The sequence below is a fragment of the Diadema antillarum genome, unplaced genomic scaffold (genome assembly GCF_040938485.1).
Source record: "Diadema antillarum isolate AM-2024a unplaced genomic scaffold, OU_Dant_1.0 scf00000180, whole genome shotgun sequence".
Taxonomy (NCBI): domain Eukaryota; kingdom Metazoa; phylum Echinodermata; class Echinoidea; order Diadematoida; family Diadematidae; genus Diadema; species Diadema antillarum.
Window position 1 is genome coordinate 1435454 of NW_027271069.1, and position 12787 is coordinate 1448240.

A 12787-nucleotide genomic window follows, 5' to 3' on the forward strand; every position below is an offset into this window, starting at 1 on the left:
CTTCTAATTTTATCGTATCGTCCTTATTTCTACATCGGTATTGAAAGCCTAAAACAAACAAAATTGTATTAAAAGCAATCATCCAATTTTACTATTATTTAAGCACCTTACGGAGCCGAATGTTGCCGTTAATCATTTTCAAATGTAAAAGCAAAGAACCGACATTCATTTTAGCATCTTACGGAGCTGAATATTATCCTTCGGCCCTATTCATTTCCGAACGTGAAAGTAAACATCCGCTATTTATGTTAGCACCTAACTGAGCCGATAATCATTGCCAAATGTAAAAACAACAATGTGTTATTTATTTTAGCATCGTACGGAGCAGAATATTACCGTTATTCATTTCCAGATTTAAGAGTCGACATCCAACATTTATTTCATTATCGCATGGAGCCGAATGCTATTGCTGTCCACTTCCGAAAGTGAAATTAATAATCTGACAATTGTTTAGCATCGTATATACGGAGCCGAATGTTACTGTTTTCATTTTTGAACGTCAAAGCAGACATCAGACATTATTTTCCCATGCAACGCAACTGAATGTTACTGTTATTCATTTCGAAATGCTATAGCAAAATACTGACATTTATTTTAGCATCGTATGTTGCAGAATGTTACTGCTATTCACTTCCAAACGAATGTAGGCCTAAAAGCAATCATCTGATATTTATTTTGGCATCTTCCGGAGCGAATGTTATTGCTCTTTACTTTCGAAAGTAAAAGCAAACACCCGACATTTATTTAATCATTGTACGGAGTTGAATATTATTGGTATGCATTTCCGAACGTTAAAGGGATCTTTCGATATTTATTCTGGCATCTTCCGGAGCTGAATGTTATTGCTATTTATACTTTCGAACGTAGAAGCAAGCATCCGGCATTTATTTTATCATCATACGGAGTTTAATATTATTGTTATTCATTTCCGAACGTCAAAGGGATCATTCGACATTTACTTTAGCTTCTTCCGGAGCTGAATGTTATTGCTATTTACTTTCGAACGTACAAAAGCAAACATCCGGCATCTATTTCATCATCGTATCCGGAGTTGAATATCATTCTTATTTATTTCCGAACGGCAACGCAAACATTCGACATTTATTTCAGCATCTTCCGAAGCCGATCCTTTTCATTTCCGAACGCAAAATCAAATATCTGACATTAATGTTACTAGCACCGTACGGGGCCTACCGTTATTCATTTCAAAAAGTATAAGCAAACATCCAACATTTGTTTTAGTATCATACGGAGTCGAATATTCCCGTTATTCATTTCCAAAGTTAAAAGCAAACATCTGACATTTTTTTTTAGCATCTTACGGAGCTGATTGTTACCGCTGTTCATTTTCAAAAGTACAATTGTATAGGCAAACATCCGACTTTTTTTAGTGGCCCGATCGGGCCACCAAAATCTTAATTTCTGAAATTTTAGGGGCCCGACGTGTGTTTTTGGTGGCCCCGGGCCACCGTTAGTGTCGAGCCCTATGACGTTGAAATTTTTTTTTAATGCTTTTGATGATGATAATGATGGATCGAGGGCGCTTGTGATAATGATGAAGACGAGGTGTTACGATAATGACAGTGATATATTCGGCCCCTGACAGCGTGCAAATAAGGACGAAACTTCCACGCAGAGCAGTGGCAAACTGAAAGTCTCTTGCAATTTCTCTTTCAGATATAGAACCTTGTTGATAACACAGCCTACAGACAGAACAATTTCCGCAGTTTAAATCATGAAGCTTAAAACGCTGATATGGATATTCTCTTAAAGAAAATTATATATCTGCTCAAGAATCAGAAGTGCTAAGAAGTTGCCGCTCATTTCATCCAATCATTTTATCGAGCGGGATATCGTGAACTATGTCATAATTATGTACAGTATAATACGCAGGGCGAGTGATTGTGTCTTGGCCCGTTCAAAATATGACGGAGTATTGTTACAAACAACATATACGACATATCTGCACGCGGAAATAACTAAGCGGCACTCGGTATTCTGATTATAGCAACATTCCGTATCATTAACAGCAATATTACGATTCAGTGCAAGGTAAATTATCGTAATTACGGCATCATGAATTCCGTTATCAACAATAATGCAATTCTGTCCTTAACAAAATTTGATAGAATTAATACGGGATAATCTTCACGTATATTCTTTGTGGATAGATCAGATTTTAAGTGCCCATGCATGTCCAGTCAAGTAATTTTCATTTGTATTCACGAATTCACAGTTTACGTCGATATAAAACAAATTTTCAATCGGTTGTAATGAAAACAATACGAGGCAAGAATTTCATTTATTGATATTTTCGAGTAATATAAACAACATGATCATGACAATGCAAAACCCATACGATCTCACGTTTTACCGAATTGCATGTAATAAACTGCTTACGAGATTAAAGGGAGTTAAATTTTGAACTGTGAAATTACTCTGAATACTACTTCGAGGATTTGGTGATCAACAGTAAATAACTGTTAGTCGTTTTCTGACGACGAAGTGCACTATAATGTCCATGTTACCTTCTACATCGAACAAGGGAGGTGGAAAAGATCCATCTCCAAACCGACCCATTACATCGGCACAGCTCGGTCATCGTTGGTCATGCATGCGCAGCTCAGCGACTCAATGCCGTTCCACCTTTTGATATCATCATCAAGCACAAAAGCTTCCAGCCGCAAGGAGTTAATGAATATCCGGGTCATTGTTAAACAATAACCTTATGACGATGGGGCAGGGAGCACCTTGGCTTTTATGTCAAGAAACAGTTTGTATACGTTTGTAAAATTAAATGCAAACAAAATAGAAAAAAAGAACATCAGGCTTTACAAATCGGGGTTGGCCCCTAGATTATCTATGAACAGTTCTTTTTATTAGTGACCCGACTGATGTGACCTCTATGGTAAGAGCTTAATTTAAGAGAGTACCTGTAATTGTTACTCTTATATCTACGCGGTTTTTTATTCATATAGCGCAAGCAACATCTGGCGGAAACTCCATGTAACGATTGCATTTTTTTTTTTTTTTGGGGGGGGGGGGGGGGTTAATCATACCCTCGTATGGAACAGTGTCCAAAGATACATGTAACGGGTATAGGCACTATATCCATATTTACGTGTGCGGGAGGGGAAGAGCACGTAATCGAGGGAGAGCTGGAGCATAATAGAGAGCACAGAGCTTGTGACAGACCATCACGGGTGCATTTGTATTTTTAGATATGATATTCAACACCATTTTTATGGAATTCATCATGTACACATATTTTTTTTAAAGAAAATGTAAGAAATTTAATACTCTGGGACAGTGGGCATGGCTATAAAATCGTGACTTTTCTGTCACCTCGTGAGTCCCGTGCGCGTCTGTCACTGTGTAAGAACTTTATAGATGATGATTAAAGGTGCGAGGAAAGTTTGTATCGAGATCTGAATTTCAACGATCTAATTCACACTTTGTTACAATATTTTTATTCTTTTTCAACAAAAAAAAAACAAGAAAAAGAAAATGTGTACTGATCGATCGGGGAACAATGAGAATGGCTACAACCATCTTCTGATGGACGTGTGCGTCTTTCACTGCATAACCAACTTTATGTGAGTGAAGAGAAGTCTATCTACTAGTAATGTGTGGAGAAGGGGGTGTCCCCCTCTCACACGGGGGAGCTTTTGCATTTTTAGAAATGAAATACAACAATCTGGTATAGACACTTGGTGGAATATTTGAAATATTTTCTAACGATGTTTAATATTCTGAAGAGGTTGGCAGGAAGCCTACAATGTCTTCTTATACACGCATACAAATTAACAGGTTACAAAACTCGGGAGATTTGTAATCCGCTAGCAAACTTTTTCGCACGTAAGAAAGACACAAGACACAAATATTGGCGCGAACAGCATGCTAAACCCAAGAAATCTTGCTGCCCCGCGGTGACTTGTGAACGGTCGACCAAACTGCGTTCTTGTTTTTTATTCCATCATTAAAAAGAACGTTTCAACGGCATACGCTCCACACCACTGTGAGGCACAAGAACGATAGTTTTAACTTTATCGATTTATCGATAAGCAATTAGCAGGTTACATTTGTTCTTATTAATGGTTTTAAAAAAGAAATATTACTCAGTTGCCTTGGAAATTCCCGAAATTATTGTCTGAGTATAGAGCAAGTTCGAAGGTTAACGACGAACGAACGCTCTCAGGCATGCATGCATCATGATTAACATGTGAAGCACATGAAATAAACCTACTCGACGGTTATTACATTTCAGACTTCGAAGAAAGAAATGGCAGAAGAATACACGCCCTGTCTAGTAGTATGCGCGCATTCCTTACGTGCCAAACATGATAAACAAGACACACCGCAAGTTCATGAACTTTAGTTTCTGCGGGCCGTGGGAAAGGCAATGAATTAATATTCGAGAAATTATAGCTTCAAGTTAAGAATGTATTAAACTACAATGTGCAAGTATTAAACGAACGCTAACAGTATTCTGATTGTTTGTTTCCCACCCCCTCTCTCTCCCTCTTTCTCTTTGTGCCTGACAAGAGAAACGAATACATGTAAGTTTGTACTAGTATTCCATCGACTCATGAGAGAAAGTATACTTCGGAAATATATAGGCCTACAGACCCCATATTGGAAGTGAATAAAAAGGCTGTGCTGAAATTCTTATCCATGCAGGCATAATCAGTGTGAATACTAGTCATCTTTTAATTGATTTGTGATCGACACTTGTACCCGTCGCGTCGATCTTGTCCGGTCTTCTCATCCATGTGGAAGGAGTTTAAGGTTCACGCCAGTGCCGTATATAAAGAGAGTCTGGCCAACTGCTAATTTGGACGCCATGTCGTTACCCGCGCGTATTACACGTGACAGGGTTAGCGTGTACGCTCAGACGTAACAAAATAACCAAGCCAAAGGGGTCGTAAACACAGAGTTCTGTGGTCGTAAACAGTGGGCACTGCATTATGAGCGCACTTTAGTAACGACATGGCGCCTGTAGATCATGGGACCAGCTTTTGACCAATCACAGGCTTCAAAACACATAAGCCAAAAAGCGAGATGGCCACTCTCTTTATACGGCCCTGCATGGTTCACGCCAGAGTATCAGGTGCACGCATCACTTTGTACAAGTGCTCTGCGCACCTGCACTGACCGCTCACTGGTAGTGCGGACGCACGTGGATGCATGGCGGCAACGCATTACTCTCATGGACTCGTGTTAGCTACAATGTATGTAGTGTGGCGTGGTAGGGTACATTGAGAGAGGTTTACTCGAATGTAGTTTGTGACAGTCATTCGGATTCCGCCACACGGCATGGGAGAAATGAGATGTTTATCTGAATTTTAAATACCCTCATGACAAAATACGAACGATCACGCTTCCTACATAATTTAAATGTTGATAACTCTCGCTGTACATCAACATTTATCAAGTGGCATAACTATACACAGCCCAGTCGTAGTAAAAATCACATTCGTGCGCTTCTATACTCTTTGGTAAAAACACGGCGTCCGATCGGGCTAACATGCCAATGACCTTGATCAGGGCTCCACACTAACTTTCTGGTGGCCCGAAAAAAATAAAATCAAGAAAAACTTAAGAAAAACTACATCGGATCCTACTACAAAGAAAAACAAATATCAAATATTACTGAAGTGCGTCATGTCGAAAATAAATGAATAGAACATTCAATCATCTTACTGTTATTCTGAGTTCTAAGATTTAGCAAATAGGCTTATAGATTATAATGAATGTTATTGCAATTTACTTTCGAACATAAAAGCAAAGAAACATCAGACATTTAGTTTATGGGTGCTGTTCGTTATTCCGATGGTTTGCTATTCCGAAGGTTCGTTAATCCAAAACACACAAAGTCTCCCTAGGATGATACCTAGAGGTTCGTTAATCCGAAAATGAAAACGGGTTCTTTAATCTGGACATTAATGTAAAGATAGAATGCTTTTACTTCCTCCGGGTCTTATTGTCTTGACCATAATACCAGCTGAGAAGATCCGAACCCCCCCCCCCCCCCAGAAATGTGTTCACTGTTATTGTTGTTGTTGTTACTGCTGCTGCCGATGTTCTTACCGATGAATGTCGTTGTTGTTATTTTTTTTGTTATACGGCATTTAAGGGTAAGACAGAGGGTGTTATTCTCGTTGTTATTGAATATTTCGTGACAGCATGAAAAAAAAAAGTAAGAAAGAGGGTAAGGGAGCTGAGTTCGGCGTTGTTAATAATGCCCATTGTTGATAATCCGTGATTATCCGTAAGCCGGACCAGCTCGCTTCCACATAAAATCACTGAAGTGTCCATCGTGACGTGGGCGTGGTGGCACTCCGTTCTATACCAGCGAGGTGGCCCTCTTGGTTCTACAGCTGCGTGTGGAGTGTTCCTCGTGAGCGTAGTACTTTATACCGAGGAGTTATCAGTAACTCCTTGTTTATACCAAAGCCCCTCCCAAATGAGAGGAAGAAACACAATAAAGAAAACTCCACAAAGTTGACATTTTATTATGTGTTTTGTTATTTTGTATCAAAGCATTTTTTCCCTCTTGATACATGACTTCAATATTGTATTACCCAATGAAATTCCCATATTGCAAGTTTTATTGGTACCATTTTTTTTGAATGTCTACTTTAAGGATTGTAAACTAAAGTGTAGAGAATACTGACACAAATTGGCAACTCTATGTGTGATGTAGGTGTTGAGCAGCTCAGTCTCCATTTGTTTTGTACACACAATCCAACAAATTTAATACCTCAAAATTTGGGCACGTACAAAACACGTTTGCTGAGAGGACACACAAAAGCGTATATATATATATATATACACCATATATATATTTATTATTGTTATTATCATTATTATTATTTCTTTTTATTTTTTATTTTTTTTATTTTATTTTTATTTTATTTATTATTATTATTATTATTATTATTATTTTTATTTATTTATTTATTTTTTTTTTTTTTGGGGGGGGGGGGAGAAAATGAATACCGGGGTGAATTTTTGTATGCAAACCGAATCTAGAGCTGCTTAATACACCTACTACACCCAGAGTTGCCGATTTGTCTCACTCCGGAAATGTTTACAGTTCATAACGTATCTGATTCTACCTCCTCCCCCCCCCCCAAAAAAAAAAAAAAAAAAAAAAAAAAAACAACCAACAACAACAACAACAACAACTTTTACTGATTTACTTCTCTGAATTTTTTCGGTTCTCTACAAAGCAACTTATCAGGATGGATTTTTCCAGACGATTTTCATAATTTCACATCATGTAGTACATAAATCGACAGTTCCATGTGTAGAATTGTGGAATTTATTGTGGCCCTTGAGCAATGAAACTAATTCTCTGAAAAAACAATCTTATACAAATTACTCTAAACAGCGTTGGTGACATGGGAGCCTCACATATTTCAGTATAATGTAGAAACATAATTCCATTGCAATACCGCTTGTTTAACATGTTCACCTGTGTATAGAATCTATGCATGCCTTCTTCTTTTGTTCTGCTTCCTTGAGACCCAACGTATGCATCTTATAGTGAGGTTGCCAGGTCATCATCCTTGTTCACTGTGATTTGTTATGAATTTTGAAAACATTCATATTCCTCATCCCAGTCACTATGAATTATGAAACTCTGTACTCAGTATAACTAATTTATAGTTGTTCAAATGTAAAAATCTGAAAATCATGCCGTGGTCTCCTTTAACGATCACAATCCCAGGTCCGTGAATGAATCTGAGTAGCGGATGTCCGCTATAATCGCATGACTATCCTGCCTATAGATCACATCTGATAATAAGTGTTACTTGTATTACAATGACAATGACTCTGGTAGAGTGAGTGCTCTGTGTCTAGTTGAAACGTCCAGCCTTGGTTCTACACATCACAATGAAAGAATTTGACTTATGCAGCAAACCTTGGGAAAAAAATCCTTATTACGATTTGTCGTATAATGTCTCTTGACATTCATTTTGTTTGCCGAGCAGAGTTTATCTAATATTAAGCACATTAACTCATTATGGTAACTATAATAGTCATACCACAGACCTATAGGCCTACTTTCCGCTAAAGGAAAAAAAGAATTGTATGGAGAAAAAATACTACAAAAAAGTACATGCCTCAAAATCTCTCAGCCATATACAAGCCCACGAGTTGGAGATGCGCCCACACAACCACATTTCGGTCTTTTGATGTTCTTTCTTGATACCCCCCCCCCCCCCCCCCCCTCCCACCAGCAACCCGGGATCTAGGGACTTTGCTTTGTCCCGCGCGCTGTATCCCGCTCGAGATATTACATCCATCAGTACCTGTTACAAACGGCGCACGCACACACATGCATTCATACGCACACTGTGTACTCCCGATAACCCGCGTATGGTATACTGAGTACTCGGCTCCGTGGCATTATTGTGTACAACATAACGTTGTTTACACGCGTCGGTGCAAAACTCTCGCCGGTTCATGCCTACTCCGCTATATACCTGCACAAAACCTGATCCGGCGACCGCAATGTGGTCACATGAAAACAAAAGGCACGGAAATCGTATCCACCAGCAACTCTGGATTTAGTTACAGGATTGGCGCAGAGCACGACCGGGGCACCTTGGAGTAATTGCAGATCTTTGGCTACGGAAGGATCTTTATTATTCGGAAATAACTGCCTTGCAGCGAGCCGCTGAGACGAGGGCATCTTGTTTTCCCCCTGCAATATACCCATTTGGTTTGGTGCGGCAGATTGCTCAGTACTGATTTTCTGTGATTTGAGGATAAAGACAGCGCCGTTCGTGTCGTTCCAGCTTCAGCCACTTACGCAAGGGAACTGAGCTGAAGTGGCGGTAAGTCTCATTTATAGAAGCATTCACTAGGGGATGAACTTGGTGTTAAACCACTCTTCCTCCTAAAGTAAGACAAGAAACCATTTCTACATCGATTTATCAAGCAGCTTTCACTGGAAGATGGACGACGTCCAGTCCACAATAAAGCTCCAAGTATTATACTGGATATTTATATATTCATTTTTCGATTACGTAACTTTCTAAAGTCGTCAAGAAACTATACCTCGTTTCTTCATGTGAGTGTGCTTGACTATATTTCGTTCACGCATGTAGTTTTTTGTCTGTTTACGTATAAAAACAAACGTCTTTTGTTGGATTGATCTACAGCAGTGCTCCATATGATGTGAGGGTACTATTTTGCGCTTACGGGCAATTCTTTGGTCAGGTTCGATACATGTTTAACCGCGTCCTTGATTAGCAACGAAATGGTGCGAAATGATACTGACGACTTCTACACAGTGTACTCAGTGCCAAGGTTAATCTTAATTCCATGTACGGTCCCCCCCCCCCCCCTTTCCATGTAGGCAGCGCATGCATGTTTGTATAATGCAATATATATGATAATGTATATAAAGTGTATAAATATAGGCCTATATACATATTAGTTTATCTTCCCTGTGCATTTCTTTCAAGTTTTTGCTTCTCTTTCTGTATCATATATTCCAACCACGATGTTGCACTGTCATCGTGTGCGTGTTCTTAAACTGTAGAAAATACACCGCTTACAGAATAGATATAGACCAGTTATTATTGTGTAGGGTTCGTTGCGAATACAATGGCGCTTCGTATTTATGCTTCACTGCCTTGACAATGGCTGGTTTTCTGACGTTGGCAAAAAAAAATACATGGATGGATTGAGCCCCTAGAAAACAAAATCACTTGCCCTCGTAGTGGAAAGCTGCCTCTACAATCCAATCATGGCTGATCCTGGTTGGTGTACACACACACACACAGTGGCTAATTTGTAAAACATGTGTGATATTTGGCACGCTTCATTTCACCATCACCCCTCGAAACGCAGCTAGCGAGCTAGCTCTGGCCGTCACGAGCGGTTCTCAAGCTCCGTTGGCTGAAAACCTCTTTATCGTGAGTTGCACATCATCCTAAAACGATCCAACTCGTGGATTGATCTAATCCGGGCACGACGAGCAGTGTTTGATTTCTTAGCGTGAACTAAGCATGACAAGATGTACAACATCGAACACGAGCTAGAAATTTGCCTCCAATATCTTTATAGATAGATAGATAGATAGATAGATAGATAGACAGATAGATAGATACATAGATACATAGATACATAGATACATATAGATAGATAGATAGATAGATAGATAGATTTATAGAATTAGATAGATAGATAGATATTCTAGAGAGAGATAGATTATAGAATTAGATAGATAGATATATATAGAGAGATATATTATAGAATTGGATAGATAGATAGATAGATAATCCTAGAGAGAGATAGATTATAGAATTAGATAGATAGATATAGAGAGAGATAGATTATAGAATTATATAGATAGATAGAAAGATAGATAGATAGATAGATAGATAGATAGATATGATATGATAGAGAGATAGGTGGATAGATAGACAGATAGATAGATTATAAATATTAAGAAAGTTTAGTGGACGAAATTTCTACATCAATTTATCAATAGAACCATTTAAGTCAAAGCTAAAACAACACCGCAAAGTTGCTCCACACGCAATGTCTTTCTCATATCCCCAAGTTAGCGTGGATGTGCCTACCGAGGACATTTTCCGACGAAACAATTCAGATTCATAAAACAGAAAGATAGATCCCCTAGGTATTTCGGTTCAAGACCTGACTAGCCGTTATACCATGCACGAACTCGCGAAATACTTTTAAAAAAATGCATTATGATAAGTCATAGCTTTTTGTCATCCTATGAACTTTGAGCTGTTTTTCCCGTTCTTGGGAGGTAGGCCCTATTCTTTACAAACACGATCGGCTGGTGCGGAGTGGAGAGGATTAAGAATGGAAAATGGAATGAATCCACAAAATCGGGCAGCAGTATGAATGACCGTATATTGCTGTTTCGCTCGCTCGAATGCATTTACAAAGACGAGTTTTCATACAGACACGTTTACATCGCGTGATAGGTGCTGTATCTATAATGATATTGATATTGATAATGATAATGATGATCGTCATGATAAGAATGATAATCGTAACAATAACAATAAGATTGTTGTTGTTATCATCAGTAATACTACTATTGTTACTGACGTTGTCGTTGTTGTTTAACCATTTCAGTATGGTGTCAAGCAAAAAGAAAAAAGAAAGAAAGATGCATGGTAGATTTGCCCTAGAACAACCAACCATCATTACAGTAGAGACATATTTCCAGTTTAACCCCCCCCCCCTCTTCCGCTTCCTCTTCACCTTTCTAACCCATCATCCCTCGCGGGGACAAAAAGGAGGGAGGGAAGAGGGGGTGTGGCTGCCCTCCTTTTCCGGTATCGTAAAAAAAAAAAAAAAAAAAAAAAAAAAAAAAAAAACGTATCCTGACCACCCATAACGACAGAAATGAAAACGGAAAATCCCCTTCATTCATGTCATATCCAAACATCATTCTCAAGGACTACTTCAGCGGTGTCCCGTCTTTCGTCAGTCCGTAATCGGTGCGTTTAACCCGCCCCATGTGACCCGTTCTTTCTGCCTAATTGGTCCGACCATCAATCAGCGTAATCCAGTTAAATCGCGCAGATTGCGTACTTCCGATAACATTGGCTAGTCTTGGGACAAGCCGATATGTGCTTGCGATGATTACACTGTCTTGTTTGCTGTATCCTTGTACACCCCTCTGGGCGTTCTTGAAGGATCGTCAATAAAATAAACTTGTAAACTTGTAAACATATTTGTCATAATATTTGATGGGTAAAGATTACCCATCTAAATGCATTATGAGTGTCCTACATTGTATATAGCATCATCATGATAATCACCTCGTATGCATTTAAAATCCTGATAATGTTAATTAACTACTTCTATTACTAAGGCCTATAGGTTCAATTATGATCAAAACGAATTCATATTTTAGAATTTTTCCTCGACATTGTTTTTTTTTTTTCTCAAGAGATGAAAAAGTGGATCAGTGTTAACAGCCTGATGGATCGTGCGTTATCATCATAGGCCCAACCCTGTGGCTCCAAGAACAAAAAGACAAAAAACAAAAAGAAAAACGAAGAAATGTGGCACCTGCAGTGCCCTGGTTCTAGCCTTCTATTCTCCTTGTCAATAAATAAAATATAGGCCTACCGGTGAATTGATCAGCACGTAAAGATTTGTATTGAGGGGAGCGTATCAATGAATGAAACCACACCCACAAAAAAAACAAGGAGGAGGAGGAAAATTCCTTCCATTAACCTGCTCAGGATATCAGCATGACATAATCATCTAGGCCTATACTTCTGCAATGTCTTAAAAGCCAAAACGAAGAGGGTGTTACCCTTGGAACGCATTGGAATTATGATTAGTTATTGGCTACTCTTCTGTAAGTGAATGTTCATTTACAGCTGGTATAGCTTGAGGCTTGAAGTGGGCGAATTCAGAAAGGGAATTGTAAAAATAACTGATACATACACCAGGGAGGTGAGAGTGTTCCCTGCATACACCGAAGAGCAGGCCCCCTTGGATTGCGCTGCGCATTCTTCCAAAAGTCTTCTCCTCAGTTCATCTGAATATTTTATCCTACCATTTATACTGTATGCTATACCACCCGGAAACTTTCCAATCTCTTGCTATATCTTGTCTTGTGTGCCATCTTCAGGATTATGGTGTTATGATAGTAAAATCTTCAGTGAGACTTAACGATGTTATTGCACTGAATACTCGGATCGTGGAGCTATATTATGTACGGGGGTATAATAAGGGGAGAGGGTATAGGGGAGGAGGACGACGAAGGGAG